At 37.6% G+C, this 18,044-nt stretch overlaps 1 long non-coding RNA gene across 1 annotated transcript in view; it reads left to right on the forward strand.

Annotated features, from left to right (window-relative positions):
* Nucleotides 1-18,044, forward strand: part of LOC103901943 — a 104,845-nt gene that overhangs the window by 47,578 nt on the left and 39,223 nt on the right. The window contains exon 4 of the long non-coding RNA XR_657758.2: nt 17,515-17,580. This is a non-coding gene — a long non-coding RNA (uncharacterized LOC103901943). The remainder of the gene's footprint in view (nt 1-17,514; nt 17,581-18,044) is intronic.

The raw sequence follows: 18,044 nt of genomic DNA on the forward strand, positions 1-18,044 counted from the left end.
CGCAGCACATCTTTAAAACTTTAGCTCTGCTGTTTCATATTGAAAAAAAGTAGCTACAGTAATTTAAAAAAAGTGTCACGTATAGTTAGGCCATACCCTCCTACTCCCCACCCCTGCCTGTCTCACACAAATACATACTTCTGTTCATCTTAGTTTGTGAACATTTTCGGTTCTTAACACCTGGATTTAAACGCCAGAATTCTGCACTTGACAACTGAGCAAGTAGATGAATTGCCGAAGTTGATAAACAGTCACAGCTCTTGTTGAATCTTGGTAGCATTTGAAAGTCAATATTTTATTTTTCTGATCACGGCTGTCCATTAATAACATTGTACCTATGCCCTTAAGTATTATGATTTCTTTTCCCCCATCTGAAGATATGACTGAAAAAAAAACTTTTTTGAAGAGAGCCTTTGGCAGGTTGGTTTCTTGTTGTTGGTTAGATGGTGCAGAGGCTTGGTGATTTCTTTATAGGGAAGTAGCTACATATTTTGTTTCCAGGTCTTACTGAAGATTTGAAAACCTGTTCCTATTATAATACCAGCCTTGCCTTTTTGGTGAGTAGTAACAGGAAAGTCATGACCTCTATGAGCATCCCTTAGCTGCAAATGATAGGAGAGGCACGTAAAGATCCATACATTTAATATGCTTCACCAAACAGTTCCCTCCTCTCCTGCCATCCTTCACAAGGCCTGAGCACCACTTGCAGATTTTACCAGTGAAGGTACTTATTCATATGAGTAGTCCCATTATTTTCATAAGTATAAATTAAGAGTTTAGATTTGTTTTATTGTGAAGTACTGTGTATTATTCTTCATGTTCTATTCACATGTACAGAAACCGTCATTCTAGGCTACAATTCACGTGCATTCATTTAGACAAATCATATAAAAACGATCATAGTCTAAAAACACAACATTGACAAAAAGTATGGAATTAGGAAATCTACTGGCAGTGAAGGTCAGAAGTGTTACTTGGAGACTTAATAAATTAACCAATAGGCTTGGCTATAAGCCTGTACTAATAATGCATGTAGTTGTAATGGCAACATTATGAAAATATTAACAACATCATAGCTAGGTATGTTAACATTTGCAGTTTAAGCAGGATTAATATCCTCTTACGCACTTGAAATGATTGAAATTTATCTCTAAACTGAACAAAGTATATTTTATGGAACATTGCATTTTCTAATATTTCTCCATCCAAATTTGTTTCAAATGTACTGCTCATGATCCTGCTCATTAGGATTACTGCATTTATATAAAAAAATTAATAGAAATACACATGTAGGATATAGAGAAAAGATTACTACTTACAATAAAATTTTATCATCTGATATCTTGATTCAGCAAAATGCAAATGTTTTTTATTATACACCTGCTGAGGTTTCCATGTTTGTACTCCAGTTAGGAAGTAGGACTCTTTAGGGACTGATATCAGGAGAAGTTAAAAATTGATAGAAATCTTGACAATTAAGTACATTTGATATTTTGAAGAGAGAATAGCGAAAAGGGTAAGAAAGTGTTTAGATTAGATTATATTCCAACAGGAAAAGGTAAACTGAAGTAAGAAGGAGCAAGTGGACGGGTCTAATCCAAATAAAACATTCTGGTGATGAGAAACTATAAAAGACAGATTATATGGATTATAGAATATTTTTTTTTTCACACACAGCATTTTAGCAGTAACAAGGAGATTAATTAAATCTTATCTTAAAATAAACAGTAGCTATCTGTGTGGTTAAGTATTTGAATGGCAATTAAATATTCCTAAAAGTTGTACAGTATTGTCAGTATAATAGACTTGATTATACAGAGTAAAAGAATTCATGTTAACCATGCTGTCATTTATATAGTACATCATAGATGTACTCCTGGGAAATAAGTTCCCTCGAAGCACAGAAATCCAAATTGGGAGAGAAGATAAAAATGAACAATGAAAATACTTTATTCCATATAGGTTATTATACTGCTCTTATCATCATAATATCTGATTACTTTCTGGTGGTGCATTAAACTATGGGATTAGCATCTGTTGCTTAGCGCCCTGCTGTTGCATGATATTGGGGGAAGGAGGAATAGGGAAGCTGTGAAAACTTGCTTAAATGTTAACAAATTCTGCATGTGGAAATGTTAAATAAAAGAGGAGGAAAGAGCAGTAATGATGAAAATTATATCCAATTAGGTGAAAGAGAACACATTTACATGTCTTGGCTGACACTGCAAAGACTTTTGGAAGTTAAGGCTAGTAAAGGGTTGCCATTTGATCCATGAAGGTTGGTATCTATTTCAAGACTAGTTCAGTCTCACAGACTGTTAAAAGGTATAACAACCTATAAAAAAAGGCCAGAGTTTTTGACTATTGGATTTTAAACAACTCAATATTTAATTTGGAAGGGAACAAAGTTTCCAAAATATAGTATCTTTATAGCTCTTCTGGGAGATTATTGCCAGGGCAGAAGGAGTTTTAGAGAACCCTCCCTTTGGTAAACACTACTGTGCCCAACAAGGATTGCTGGTACCTGGGCAACCTGTGACCTTGTGTGCTAATTAAGTGATGCTGGGGAGATACCTAGAAAACCTGTGTTCAGAATATACTCAAAGTGAGTATTAAAGGGAGAATAGGCAAACGTAATTAAGCTAAAAAATAAAACTCTGTTCAGTACACGGAAAAAGCAAGAAGCTGAAAATATATAAACAGTCAGGGGCTGAGAAGCCTCTAAAAATAATCAAACGCAAGCTAGAAGACTATAGTAAAAAAGTATCAAAAACCAGTTGAAGATACTCTTTCTATCGAATTTAAAAGGAATTTTGTATTTCAAAAACCTCTGCAATTCTGATATACTTTTGTGTCAATTTCTGCAGTAAGGAACAAGAAAATTCTGTTTTTAAAGTAATTGTTTAAATGAACAAAGGAGTTTCTGAAGAAAATCTTAAATAATAAATATATTTAAAATATCTGTGCACAGTATGTGTTTAAAAAATGCCCAACTAATTAAATAGATAATTCTTCATCGATATGAGACTTTAAAATTTCTTGATCATTTAATTTTAATCCATGTCTAACTACTTACAATTCTGTCATCTGCAAAAATGGGTCTGAAGCACGTTGAGAACAGGATCTCCTTGCATTGTTTTTATTTTGTGTCACAGGTTATTTTGTAAATGTTGCAACTGTCTTTCTCATGGCCATTACAGAGTTCTGAGTTATGTCACATAGCAAATGGATGTTTCATTTTGCAACTTTTTCTTTAACTGGAAAGAGCACAGCATTTGAAATCCCAGTGTTCATCCTACTAAATACTTTAATTCGGAAAACAATGCAGAGCTTGAATTTGGACCCAGATGTCATATAAAAATTGTGCTGGATTTTTACCTAAATCAGTTTATGCTGAATAATCTTGTTTTCACAAATCCTGGAAAGGCAAAGCTACGTACTTTCTTAGTTGTAATAGGCATTATTTACTGCTTTGAGTGACATGAGATATTTAAGAGTTCAAATAAGTAATTTGTAACTTTTAGGGGAAAAATATCGATAGTCCAGCTCGACTCAGACTATAGGTGGACAAGGTATTCACATCCGGGCATATTATCAACAGGCAGATGCCTCTGTTGTTAAGCATTGTACGTGAATAGTACCTCCAGGAACTCACAGTATAACCTTACCTGAAACTTGTATGGTTGCTGCCTAAACATTTTTGCAAACTTTATGATTTACATTGCACAACTTGACATCAGGAGCAGAATCTGCTTTCTTGAAGAGCAGAGCTCTTAATTTGCAGCAATTTATCCTTCCTCTCCAGAAGTGAGTATTCTGACAGTAGCAGTTTCTTACAGTACTGTGGGGACGATGCCACAAGCAGAAAACAAGGGGTTACTTATCAGCTAAATAACTCTGATTTTTTATAACACCCACAGATCCATACTAGTCTCTCCTATGTCCTCTGCTCCAGAACCTAATTCCAAGGAGGGCTTCATGAGAGAGAGAAAGGGTGTGAGAGAGGTGAAGCATTTACTCTGTCATACACTGTACTCAAGAGAGAAATACACGCGTTTCCCTGCCAAGCAATATTTTCACAAGGGTTCTTTGACTACATATGTGTCTGTGTGTACACACACACTGTCGTATCTACAGAGTAGCTCAGGATGAGCCATGCACCTGTAGAATAGGAGTTACTGTCAGTAATTAACTCCATAATATCAAAAGTAAATAAGGGGCTTGATCACATCACGTTGACTGAAAAAGTACTAACTTTTTGGGAGGAGTTGCCAAAATAAAGAGATTAAATAGTTTATTATAAATGAGTTTGAGATGCTTAATTTTTCTTCCATAGGGAAAAAAAAAAATGTTTTCAGAATGAAAATCACAAAAGGAGGTTTGAATGAAATAGTGTTGGGGTAGAAAGTCTTATTTGGCAAAAATGTTATTTCCTATGATAAATTTCGTTTACAAATACTTAGTGATTAGGATTTACATTATGACTGACAATGTATACAAATACTATATTCATTTTCTTTTTCGTTATTAGGTACTTGTAGTATGTTGCCACATCTTTTGAGAGCAAAGCAGTACTTATGCTTATTTATTTAGATTGTTGGGGTATCCTGGGCTCTTCGTTAGGCATCGAGAGATCCATTTATGTCCTGAACAAGAAAGATTGCTGGTACCATTGAAGACAGACAAAAATGGACAAATGGGGATGAAGTTCAGGGAAATGAGTAGGCACTATTCGTGATGAAAGCAACTTTTTGCCAGGTAGATAAGGAGGAAATTTATTAGGAGATCCCCAACATATATATAGGAGGAGCCACTTGACTATTTATTTGAAACTGCTACAAGTTGTCAGTAGATACCAGCATAAGATAATGGTCTGAGGTGGACGATGACATATTGATGGATGTTTTGGTTCATCTTAATGTTATATGTTACTGTTTAGGTCATCTCAAAAGACATCAATAAAGTATAGGAGTTTTACTGCACTAGTTTTTTATGTTTACGTAATTAAAATCAGCATCTGTTATAGGTGGCTTTGTTTTCAAGGCTCCCATACTCAAGTTCTGCATGCTTGCTTATATTGTTATGGATGGTTCCCCTAATTTCAGTGAGAAGGCTAATTGTAGTAGAGATGAATACAAGTGTAAGAGTTTGCATGATAAAGGCCTAGAGACATTATACAGATCCATTCCTCTCCCAGAGCATGGAAATAAAAGGTTCATCACTGGACATACTGGATTAAGGACATGGTTACTACATGCTTTGTGCACAACATTACATTCTATCGAGTATATATTGTACAAATTCATATAGGAAATTGGCATTCTCTGTGAAAACTTATTTCTCTTAAATTCACAATCCCATGGCTGTTATTAATCCTCTGAGGACAGAACTAGATTCCGTTTGCAGAACTTAACTGCATTTTAACTAAGGGGACTGTTTTCTGCATGTTGCATTCTGCTTCTCTCCTGCTCGATAAAAGCTATCCAGAAATGCATTCCAGAAATCTGGTTGCTTGGTTTCATGCTCTGCAAGCATCAGTTACCATAGTGTTTTAGAAAAATACCTTTCCAGGAAGCAGATACATAATCAAATATAGTCCACTGAAGTTGTGCTGAATGAACCATCTGTTAACAAATTGAAAGTAACGTATTTGTAGATTAAATGATCAGTAACCTTTAATTTCCTGTTACAGTTGGAGAAATATAAAAAAGAGGACATGAGAATATCTTCAGAAGCATCCCTTTACGTACCCTGAAGCTGCCTACCCTTTGAATGTACTTCATTACAAATGTCTTGTGACAGTTTTATAAACTGACCCTCTTCAAGAACCAAGTCTTTCTGGAAAGCAAACCAGACAGTTCCCTCCACCTAGACTATGCACGTTTCTGTAGATACTCTACTTCTGAGCCACAGGAACAATTAACGCCTCCTGGTTATTAAGCCAGGATGTGCCCAGTACTGATCAAAAAGCGTTATATTCATATCGGATCACTCTTGTTCAAAGGTTGCTTTACATGTTGTTGTTGTAATAAAAAAATCCAGATTCTTGTCTTTGATCCCAAAGAACTAGGCATTATACAAATTCAAAGTAAAATCCCTTTAATGTCCCTAAGTCCATACAACCTATGTAAACATCTACTAGTAGTTCAGAACTCCGGGAAGATGTTGAAACAGGACTGAAGTACTCTTGTCTCAATTTGAAATAAGAAATAAAGGCCTTCTGCTTATTACTAGGAAAGATAAAAACACCTTCTAGGTGCATGACCCTTGTTGGTCCTCTGAAATCTCCTTTGTGCTGTTTAGGCATTCAGTATTGAGAATTTCAAACCAGTAACTAACAGGCTATGCTATCTGCTTTTGTTTAATGGTTCAGCATATTTCAGGTTCTCCAGTAATCATTCTGTGCTTATTTATAATACGTCACCCTTTGTCCAAGTCTGCAGCTTTGGCTGTCAGGTGCATGACTCTTGTTGGTCCTCTGAAATCTCCTTTGTGCTGTTCAGGCATTCAGTATTGAGAATTTCAAACCAGTAACTAACAGGCTATGCTATCTGCTTTTGTTTAATGGTTCAGCATATTTCAGGTTCTCCAGTAATCATTCTGTGCTTATTTATAATACGTCACCCTTTGTCCAAGTCTGCAGCTTTGGCTGTCAAGTGTGAACTAGTGCCATCTCTTAAGCTCAAGTGTGTTTTCATCTACTCTATGGTAATATTGGCTGTGGTGCGGCTCCTGTCTTCCCATCAAGAAAATAATTTGATGTTAACATGAAATTCACAGTGTTACATATTCACTGGGGCAGCAGATATATGTAATATCATGAAATTCAATGAGCTGTGAAGTCACGAATCATATGAATTCATGTATCATTACTAAATCTGTGCATTGCTGAATTCATTTATTGAATATGTAGACATAATGTTTGGTATTTATTTTCTACGTAGCTATTCAGGATTTTCTGAGAAAATGTTCTTAATTAATTTGACAAATCAAAACTTTGGGACAATAATTTTTTTTTTTTAGGAAAATTTTAATTGCAAATGTTTTCTCCAGTACGGAACTTAATTCTGATAAAGATGAATAATGATCAAGTAACCAAGGATCTGGTAGCTAAGATACTCAACCAATTGCATGAAAGCTCATCTCAGTGCTGAGTTGAGTGCCCTGTGCTGGTAAGCTGTGAAAAGTCTCATGGAAGAAAGTCTGGTTGTACACAGGAATATTACCAAAATGTGTAGGACAAAAACTAAAGAAATGCCCTTATGTGATTGCACAATGTGAATTTCACATAGATAGTGTGGAACTGTAATTTGATAAAGATTTTGAGTTATGTGTGCTCTAAATCTTCTGAAAAGCAAGCTGATATAATTAGTAGCGCTTTACTCAGAACATGAGTTTTCCATTATTCCTGTGAGTTATCGCTTCCAAATAACACAATATCTCTTCTGTGATGACACCAACCAGCCATAGTGTGCCTTTTTGTTTGTTTGATTTTGTCAGAAAATGTCGATAAATTGAAATTCATTAGCACCATTTCCTTTTGGAAAAAAATATTGGAAAAGTGCATTGTGAAAGAACCTGCCTAGACATTTTCAACAACCAAAGTTTATTTTTTGTATTTCAAATAACTTTTCAGGCCTGTAACCTATATTTATTTTATAAATAGTTCCCCTACCCACAATTCAATAACCTGTAAATTATACATGTATAGTGGAAGCAGGAGTTAAGATCCAGAGTCCTCTCTCCCCTGCCTTTGATCACTCATAGCCTGCTCAATCTTCTGAGAAGGCTCCATGCCTTTGATCTCCTCTGCCTCCGTCTCTATGTTGTTCAGGTTATGTGAGGATGTTGATTATTTTTAAGTGTAGGTTTTACTCACAAATTAATGCCAATTCAAACTAAAAAAATTGAAAGAGTAGCCACTTGTACTAAAATTACTGAAGAAGTCAAGATCTAGAATGAATATTTAAAACATTTTAATGTACAAAGTGTTAATTGCTCCAATATAAAAGTACTTAAAAATCTAGATTTGAAGGTTTGTGCTGTTTGGAGTGAGATTATTTTGCAGACTCAAAAATTCACAGTAGGGAAATTGAAAAGTGGGATATAAAAAACTGTTTCCTGTTGAGTTTTAATCATTTTTGCTTCAAAACTAATTGATCCTTTAGTCTGCTGAATCAAAAACACACCTTACATTGGGCTATAATGCACATGTTCTTTCTTTTCAACTTAGAGTTATGACCTGACCAGCTTTTTTTTGGCTAACAGAACTCAACCTGCTAAGAATGTAACCCAGCAAAATGCACGAAGAGGCCCCATATTTTTGTAATTAAAGTACCAAAATGTGTGGGGTGTGTTTGGATATGTGTATATATATACCTGCCTGCAAAACATTCTGATGTTTTGGAAAGTACTGTCCAGGTTTCTAGGAATATAAGGACCTAAAGACATATGTAATTTCCTTCCTGAAATTATTAAGAATGTTTCAAAAATACTTGTTTTCTCTCTTTGCCATGAGCAGTGAACTGTGCCATATTGAGGTGTGAGACTGTAGTCAGTTATAGCAGCCGGGGGATAGGTGACACACAGCACGTGTTCTACTGAAGGCTACTTTTGGCTCAAGGCAGCTAAGCAAAATGCTCCTCTTAAATAACATTGCATAAGATCTTAAGTTCTGAGCAGCCAGGATTCACACAGGGTCATATGGGAAAGGTATGCAGTAAAAACATAAAAACTGTTTATCACATGATTGAGAAATCAATGGTACGAAGAATGCCCTTGCGGCATCCTTTTTATTCCCGGTTTATATTCAGATTGAGTCCTAGGAAAAATAAGTAGCCTTGGAGGACCCTTGCTACACAACCTGCTGGACAGTAAAGAACAGAAAGCCATCTGCACTTTCCGCTGGGTTATGTCTGTGCAATCCCAGACCCATGAGGATTTTTCATTCTGAAGCTTGGGAGAGGATTGCTGTTGTGAAGGTGTTCCCTATATGTAGGCGTGCAACTCAACTAAGCACTGCAGCAGCTTTTGAAGGGGAGTATTGGGATGGGAGTTACACTGGGGCAGGTCGAGGCATTAAGCATGCTGCTAAATCAGGAATTAATAAAACAGTTTCTGGCTTCAATTCTGGCTATACTTGTCTTGAAGAGATGTTAGGGAAAGAAGTTGACATTGCTATATTTATCACAAGTAGAAGGCGTGCAAGGAATTATTTGTTGTTTACTCTCCTTGCTAGCTAATTCTCTGTGTTTACTGTCCTCCTACTCTAGTGACCAGGAACTAGATCAAGGTATCTTCAGATTTTAGTTTTCAAAGATAGTGGTCAAGTTGGTGCAAACTGTGTAGGTGGTATTTAGTAATTATCTAATTCAAGGTAGTACTTATGATTCAGTGCAGTGTACTTAAGGCTGAGCAATGTCAGGTATTCTATGCTTTATACCGTAATGATAAATTGTTTATGAAAACAAGTTCATCTTTGGTACCTTTGGCTCTAGAAGTGGAAAAAACATCTAACTGCCATACTACTTAGGCATTTCTAAGAGTGATGTGCTAAAAGCTTTTAAATTCGGGAAAAATAGATGCTTCAGATTTTTTCGTCTGATGAATGGTGATGATAGTGCCCAGTTGTATTTGCACTTAGACCTGCAGGAGACAAATGAGGTAAAGAGAATGTAAGAAGTGTTTTTCTATGTCTAAGACTTGGTATATGTGAGCGGATTGAATGTTGTACCTCTTCCTCTGAACTTATTTAATGTTTCTGGAGTGACAGTGGTGAAATAAATGGGGACTGAAACAAATATGTTGAAGGAAATGTCTATGGCAAAGCTCTTCCTATCATCAGGTTTGGTTTGATATTTCATAACACCACAGCATTTTTACCTGTCTGAGGTACTCTCTCTACTATCCTTTTGTGCCTGAATGATCACCCGTAAAAACCTAAGTTTTTTTAAGAAACGGGGAATAGCCATAGAGCCTGGCTTTTGCTTGGGCCTTGCTATGGGCTCCTCTCAGAACCAGCCCTCCTCTGGCACTGCAGCCATGCTGCTTATTCTACCACAACTGCGCTTCCCTGTGAAGAACAGAAAGGGGGGTCCTGTTTGCAGTGGGTGATTTTTTTATACTGTGGAATAGTTATTGGAAAATGCTCATCTGAATTTTCTGTAGCTGTTTCAATTCATTATATTTGCACCCTTTGCTATTTATGAATATCTGCACTCTTAAGGGAATAGCTGATCTTCTTAAAACATCTGTGAAGAAGGCTTTTCTTGTGTGAACAAGAGTATTGGCTGTGCATTACTCAGTTGCTATTTATTTTTAAAGATTTTCTTTCTCCGGTAGCAAAGCAGAAAGAAGGTTGTGAAGTTCAGGTACCCAGCCATACAGCCAAAGTGTCCAAAAGTTAAATAAGTTTCAGGTAACACAGTGAAAAGTTTAGAGGAGAAGGAACTCAAAGCAAGATTGTTCATGAAAATTTCAGAAAGGGGAAAATTACAGTTAAATTTATGATGAATGACATCTCTGGCTCTTACCATAGAGCATCTTGCTTAAGTCTCTTAATTCGGTGCTGTTAACCTTAAGGCAGGAAAAAAGGGAAGGCACAGTGCCATTTGAAGATAAAATGAAAGCAGCAAGCAGATGATAACTTTTCATTTGCATGCATTTTACAAATAATTTTTGTTACCTTTATATACTAGGGCCTTTGAGAATGTGGTCTGCAGAGCAAGACCATTTTATTGTGAAATGTTATGCCATGCAATATAGTACATTAAAGTTATCCGGAAATGTGTAATATGTCCAGCACTTGCATGTCCTCTTCACTTTGTGTGTTTTCAACTTTTAACTTGTAGTAACTACAGTGGCGTACTTGCTAGTTTTGTTTTTGTGTTCAAGAACAACCATGTGAGAGAGCAGTGATTCCCTTCCTCCCTCTCTTCCTCTCCTTTCACTCCGAGAGCGTTGCTGTGTTTCTTCCCCGTTCTCTCTCAGCTTTTCTCTCATGTCTTGTGTGGGTTGCTGTCGCCAGGGAAGGCTTCGATTTTTCCTTTCCAGTTAGTTTGCAAACTGCCCATTAAGCTGAGAAGGTCAGGGTGCCGGTTGTCCTGTGGGAGCTGAGTACAGACATGGAAACCATATTCGGCTGTGAGCAGAAACCCTCAGCCCAGCCCAGGTTTCCTGTCCTCTCTGCCTTCCCTTTCCTGCCTCCCGGGTGGAGGAAGGATCAGTGCCCTCTTTTCCCGTGGAGAGGTCGGTCCTGTGCAGCCTTCCTCCACCTGGCCTCCTTGCCTCCTCCAGCCACGGATGAACAGGGCCAGGCACTCCTGCAGATATGTCTTTTTGGTTCTTTTTGTGTCGCCCTTGTATTAGTTCATAGGCAAAGCACTCTGAGATTCATCTACATCTCTAATTGTTGCCGGGCACATATGCAAGTGATTTTTTTAACAGCTTTTTAACATCCTTCTTGAATATTGGTGAGGTGAATACTCGTTATTGAGGGCTAGCCACATGTTGAAGTGTTTTTCTACACAGGAAAATAAAAACGACTGCGTAGGATTCTGTGCCAGTCGTCCCTCAAAAGCTGCTACTCAGACTACCTATTATTTGTAATTAGTGGCAAACACCCTTCTGAGATCTGAAAGTCAGGCTGTTCTCTTGTCCTTTTAACATACCATCACTGATGATAATAGTAGTAAATTTGAACAGGTTATGAATTCATTGTTGTTTAGTTGGAGGTTTCTACTCAGTTCTAATGAAACCATCATTTTCACCATGGTTCAAAATGCACCTGGGCTTGTAGGTTGCACCCTTGTGAGTGGTTCCTTTGAAGACACTGATGTATTGTGGCCTAAATATTTTTATGGTTAATGATAAAACATAAGGTAGAATGAACCGAGCTCGAGTCCCACGTGCCCTGTTGGGGGGGGGGGGGGAATCTTTTCGTCGGCGCCTGGTGTGGGGGGGGGGGGGGGAATTGTTCTGATCTGTTGACTCAAATCAATAAGAAAAACTACTAAAATGATAAAAATGGAATCTCAGGTTTCTGTTTCTATGTAATTATTAATTAAAGACATTTGAATTGGCTTTCTGAGTTTCATGAGCCTGGAGAAATGAATTTAGTTTTAAATAATCTCAAAGAGATTATTTAATCTCAAAGATCTTTATGGGAGAATCCACACGTGTCATTTTTATGGCTGAGGCATAACAACACACAGAGTTTGCTCGTGGTCCCTGGAAGTCAGTGCGATCCCTGTGGTCCAAAGCTGTGGGACTATTGTGGCAAGTAGCCGGAGTGACAAGCAGCATTTCCACTTACTGGTGGCACCTAGGCAGCCATCTTTAACTCATAGGGAAAAGAAAAGGGTCTCTGGATTCAAAACCATGCGCATGGCATTTCACTCTGAAAGTCCGTTTGAGAGAGCCTATACCATGTCACCGCATCAGAGGACTTTCCTCTGACTGCTGGCCCTTGAAAAGGTCCAAATCTGGAAAAGAGAGGAACTAAGCCATGGACTGATTTACTGGGGCTGTAGGAAGTTTCTCTTCTGCCAGACAGCTCCCACCAGTTGACCAGAGCGGGGCCGATCCCAGGTGCGCTGGCTCGGCAGACAGAGCAGGGTCGCTTCCATCCCCTGATGTTGTACCCACCACCTCCTCCTGGCCTCTCGCTGCTGCTGGGCCATGGTGGCTGCTCCTTCTCCTGGTCCTCTAGGCCCCACTGGCATCGCCCTTCGTCATCCGGAGCGGTTGCCCCAAGCTCTCTCCTCCTCCCAGCCACGCCTGCCCTCCCCAAAACCCAGGTGCAGGCCTCCAGGGTGCACCAGGAGCAAGGCAGGGGCTGCCCCATGCTGCCGGGCTGCCACCTGAACCGCCCCAGTCCCAGCCAGGGGTGCAGCCAGCCCCCGCAGCCCTTCGGCTGGTGGACAGCCCCCGGACCTCCCTCCGAGGGCTGCGCTGCCATCGTAACTGTCTTCCTCCACTTCAAAGGCCCCATTCTCACACTTCCTTCCTTCGGTAATGAACCTTCAATTTCCTCCAGGTAAATAAAGTGAAACTGGAAAGAACTGTAAAACAAAACATAAAAGTAGCCGAGCTGGAGAGTTACTGCCCGCAGTGTCCCTGGGAATGGTTTTTCCTGTCCTCCCGCTGCGGTTTCTACCCTGTTCTCTCCCACTTTGTTTGCCCTTCCTTACCATTTTTTATCTGTAAGCTCTTTAGCATGCAACCTCCTCTTCACAGGAGCATTTGTACAGATGCTAATAGGTAGAGAGGCTCCTCCCATGGCTCCATTTTTATTAATGGGAGGATCAGAGAAATTACCACATTTTTAACATCTCTTTTGCAGTAGCTATTAAACTTCATGGTGTAGAAACAGTGAGTGGATTTTTGTTCATTTGTTCACAACACTGAACTCTGAGATAAATTCTTCTGTACAAGGTTTTTAGGTGCTGTGTTTGTTGCTCAGTAGGTTACATGGTATTTTCATTTGGAGGTGACATTTTACGTGACATTTTACTTTAGAACAATGGATGGGCAAAATCAAAATTTCAGGTCTGTAGCAGAAGAGTTATGTCTATTACTTAGGCTATTTAGTAACTTGCATCTTTTATAAATTCTGCCTGATTGCATCTCTTTTCATGAAATCCAGATTAAATGCATTTTGAAGAAGGGAGGGTGCTGACTGGTCACAAATGTGCTGGTCTGCAAACTTGCAGACCAGCTGTCCTACTCACTAGTGAAGATAAGAGGGCTCAGATGAAGGGGTTTGTGCTGCTGGAAACACAACCAGCTTTCTCAGGAGACTGCTTTGAGGGAGATTGCAGCAATATTGCATCCGCACTGTTACTAGTGGGTATTACCACACACATGTATAATTTGTGCTAGATAAAATCAGGAGGTAATAAAGACAGGTAAAAAGAAGAGGTGAGAGATCTGCTGTGTACTTTTTTTTTTTTTTCCGGGAGCAAAAATGTCCGGGGGATGCCACATTAACTCGGGGAAAAGCAAGGGCTGCTTTAAATCAGAAAACTTGTGTTATACCAAGTGCTTTATTTTGGGAACCATTTCAGTATGTTATGAAGGAAAGTTGCAGACTAGGCATGTTTACTAGACCTTTAATTGCTACATTTAGGAGAAAGGCACTTTTTTTTTTTTCCTCCGGGAGCAAAAATGTCCAGGGGATGCCACATTAACTCGGGGAAAAGCAAGTGCTGCTTTAAATCAGAAAACTTGTGTTATACCAAGTGCTTTATTTTGGGAACCATTTCAGTATGTTATGAAGGAAAGTTGCAGACTAGGCATGTTTACTAGACCTTTAATTGCTACATTTAGGAGAAAGGCACTTTTTTTTTTTTCCTCCTTACCCCCCTCCCCTTTTTAACGACAAGAAGCCAGAGTTTGCTGTGCAAATGAAGCAGGCTCTGCAAGAATCAGATTCACTTTGGACGACTCTTCACATTCCTAGTCATCATTACATTAGGCAGCACAATTCCATCTCTGGTTGATGGGCAGAAAAAGTGGGCAGCCTGCCAGGTAGACGTTTCCATGGCTCCCAACCCCCAAAGGTGATGCGTTTTTCAGCTAATTCAATGAAGAGTGGGCTGAACTTTGGGTATAAACTAGACAATAGCTGCCTTCGCAGTATCAGCAGAATGGTTTATGGGAATGCACTCCACATTTGGCAGAGCATCATGTGACCTTACGGCTGAGATTTTGTGATGGTGCCAACGGAGACTTGGAAAGCAGCGCCCGTTCTGACTTTTTTCCTCTTTTCTTACATGGCTCAGAAAATGGTGGATCTTAATACTTGACTTTAGCCAGACTCAGCAAGCGATTGAGCTTTGAAGCACAACTTTGCCTTTATTCTGGCTTTTTTGGCACACCACCAGGAGGCTGTCCCTTTCACGCCTGATAAATTCTGCTTCTTATCTCCAAATAGAAAAAAGAAAGAAAATATAAGCAGAATATTTATACTTCATAACTGCATTTTAAAACTACCTGTTTTATTTTTTTACTGCTGATCTGTAGTTTAGAACAGCCCTCCTGAGTGTCTGAAGGATAAAAGTTGTTTTTTATTTTTCTGGTGCTTTTTTTTTTTCCTTCCTCCTGTTTAATGAACAGGCGTTTGAACTGGGCAAACGGGGCGACAGCATTGAACATGAGATCATTGCAGCATAGTGTAGCAAACTGGCACCCTGCCTTTTCACCCCTTTGCTCCGGCAGATTTGTGCAATCCCCATTTATAAAACCGGCACAGGGGCGAGGTGAATTTTCTGGTCTCTCCCCACCTCTAGTCCTGTGCAGGCATTTGCGGCAAGGATTGGTGCAGCTTTTGCGCAGTGCTTTGTGCCTGGAATTCCGAGAAGAGCGAGAGAGAGAGAAGACAGGCATCCTGGTCTTCTTCCGAGAAAGAACAGGAGCCCTAAGAAGAAGAAACAGATCTGAGTTTGTCCTACATACAAGAGTGCAGACAAAAAAAAAAGTGACTCTCCTGCTTCCAAAAAAAAAAAAATCTGGCATGTTTCACTACAGAGACATCAGGATGTGTTAGAGCTTCTTAAAACAGTGTAACAAAATGAGCCTAGGAGATTGATTCTTTTAGTAAAAAAAAACAAAAAAAAAGAAAGAAGGAATGAATTTTTTGTTTGTTTGGTTGGTTTTTTTTCACTATTGCTTATATAGCAGTATTTGGCACTGGGTGAAAACGTACCTTTCATATCAGGTATAGCTTCTTTTTCTTTTTTTCCTCTTTTTCTTTTTTTAAGCCGTTTTAAACATGTTGTTTTGAAACTGAGTCCTTGTGTATTAATTTTAACGTAGTCAGCTGTTCACACTTTTTAAAACTAACTTTTTGGGGGTGTGTTTGATCTAATACTGCTAAAAATAGAAAGTAAACAAAAAATCGAGGGTCTATAGAAATAAATGGTTAGGCACATTTTGTCTTAGCTAAGCACTGGAGTGATGCAAAGACCTTAATGTTACATTTATTCAGTCTAAGCTTTGGTTATCTCTAAGAAAGTTGTGGGTATTTAGATCTGGTTGCTAAGGAAAGTAAATTCTTTTTTTATAGTGTGACTCATGCTTTCAGTTTCTAAAGAGGGGAAGAGAAAAAAAAAAAACAAACGTATTAAACTGTAGGAAAGGATCGCGCTTGTAGCCAGTATATTAAAGTTATTATTGAGTTAATTCACATATGAGTTTCTTACAATTTGTATCTAAATCTATTACGAAGAAATCAGTGTAATAAGCACTGGCATAAAAGGCACATTATTGGGACATTCATGAAGTAAGCCTGGTTTGCAGCTAGTAACAGTGACTATTTTAAGATGTTTGGTGAAGCAGCACTTGTCCAGGAATAGCTGAAAACAGTATTTAAGATATCCGTTCAGAATGTTTGTGATAAGTGCATGCAGAGTTAAAGTAAGTTTTGACTATATGACGCTTTAGTAGAGCCTTTTTCTTAAAGCATTTGTCTGTCTGTTGTAACGTATTACTAGGCAATTAGAAGAATGTGTAACAAAATTCATTCTGACTGACAGATTTTGAAAAGCTCAGCCAATTTGGTGTTTTATGTATTTTGGATTTTTTTTTAATATTTTCCTAGCCTTTTTAATTTATGTTAAAAATACAGATGTCCTCAACTAGAAATTACTTTGAAACTTACAGTGTCTTTTTCATCAGAAACTCTGATATTTTTTTCAAAATGTTCATGATAGCTGTTTGTCTAATAAAAAGCTTTATAAATATATTATGAGTTTAAAAATAGAATTGTTTTAACCTGTGCTTCACTTTTTATACATTACTGATTAGACAGTAACTTCTAAGATTATATGCTAATTTTCCCACCATATATTTTTGTTGTTCTGCAATGAATTCTGGGAAATTGGTGAATGGAGACCTTATGTATATGACACATATACCTCCATTCACCCATTTTGTACCAGAAAGTGTTTCTTAGATTTATGGTGATACTGCTCTCCTCAATAGTTTTGTTAGAATAATTACGTATGTCATTAGTACCTAAGTCTGTTGAGAAACCAAGGCTTGCATTGGCTTAAAAGAACTTTTAAAATTTCTATATCTGATCATAGTAATTACATCTTTCTCTTTTTTTTTTTTTTTGCTGTAAAGTTTTGCAAACATTTCTTGATTTAAGCCATTTAGTTTATCCCAGTATTTTTATGAAGTTCCATACCAAACTACCTCATTGTATGCACTATTTGATAAAAACTATTTATTTTTGTTAAACATGCTCCTTCCCTTCTGGAATTCATAATAAAAATAAAATATTTGTGGGGTGAAAAAAGACTAGGAAATACTAAATGAAGTAGTCCCTTTGCCAAAGTGTGTGTGTTCACAGCATGTCTTCCCATGGCCCTGAGAGGGGCGTCAGCAGTGTGTCGGGTTTATATCTTAAAAGCATGATTACTAATTTTGTGTATGTTTCATGTTGTTCTGAAAACACTTTACATAAAACAGATATTTCAAAATCTTTCTCTCAATTCTTTTTTATTTTAGTGAAAGAAAAAAAATTAAAATGAAAAAGGAAACTGAAGAAGTTAATTATACCAGAATTCAGCGAAGGTAATACAGTGATCTTAAATATTTTTTTTGTTAAAAAATAAAGTTAATGGCAAGAACATGAAGCAGGTTAGCTTTAAAAGAATTTCTTTCCTTAAGAGAGCCTACAAATGTAATTTCACAAATACTTATTAAACTTTTGTTCTGATTACTTTCTGTTGGGAATATTGCAGTTTGGGTAGACTTTATACTGTATGTTTCCATGAAGCTTTAGAATGAATTGAAAGATCAATACATAACTTGTTCTTTTGTTATGCCTAGTACATAGCACATATATATTTACTAATATATTTATATTACTAGTATATTTATAGTACATATATCTATTTGCTAGTACATAACTATAATGCAGTGATGAATTATTTTTGAAATGTGGAATATCTATTCTATTCACACAAAAAAAAAGAGAAAGAAAATCAGAGAAACAATTTTATAGCACTTATTACGGTCATTCAGTAAATTTTATA

This window comes from Aptenodytes forsteri, unplaced genomic scaffold, assembly GCF_000699145.1.
Source record: "Aptenodytes forsteri isolate BGI_AS27 unplaced genomic scaffold, ASM69914v1 Scaffold2, whole genome shotgun sequence".
NCBI classification, from domain to species: domain Eukaryota; kingdom Metazoa; phylum Chordata; class Aves; order Sphenisciformes; family Spheniscidae; genus Aptenodytes; species Aptenodytes forsteri.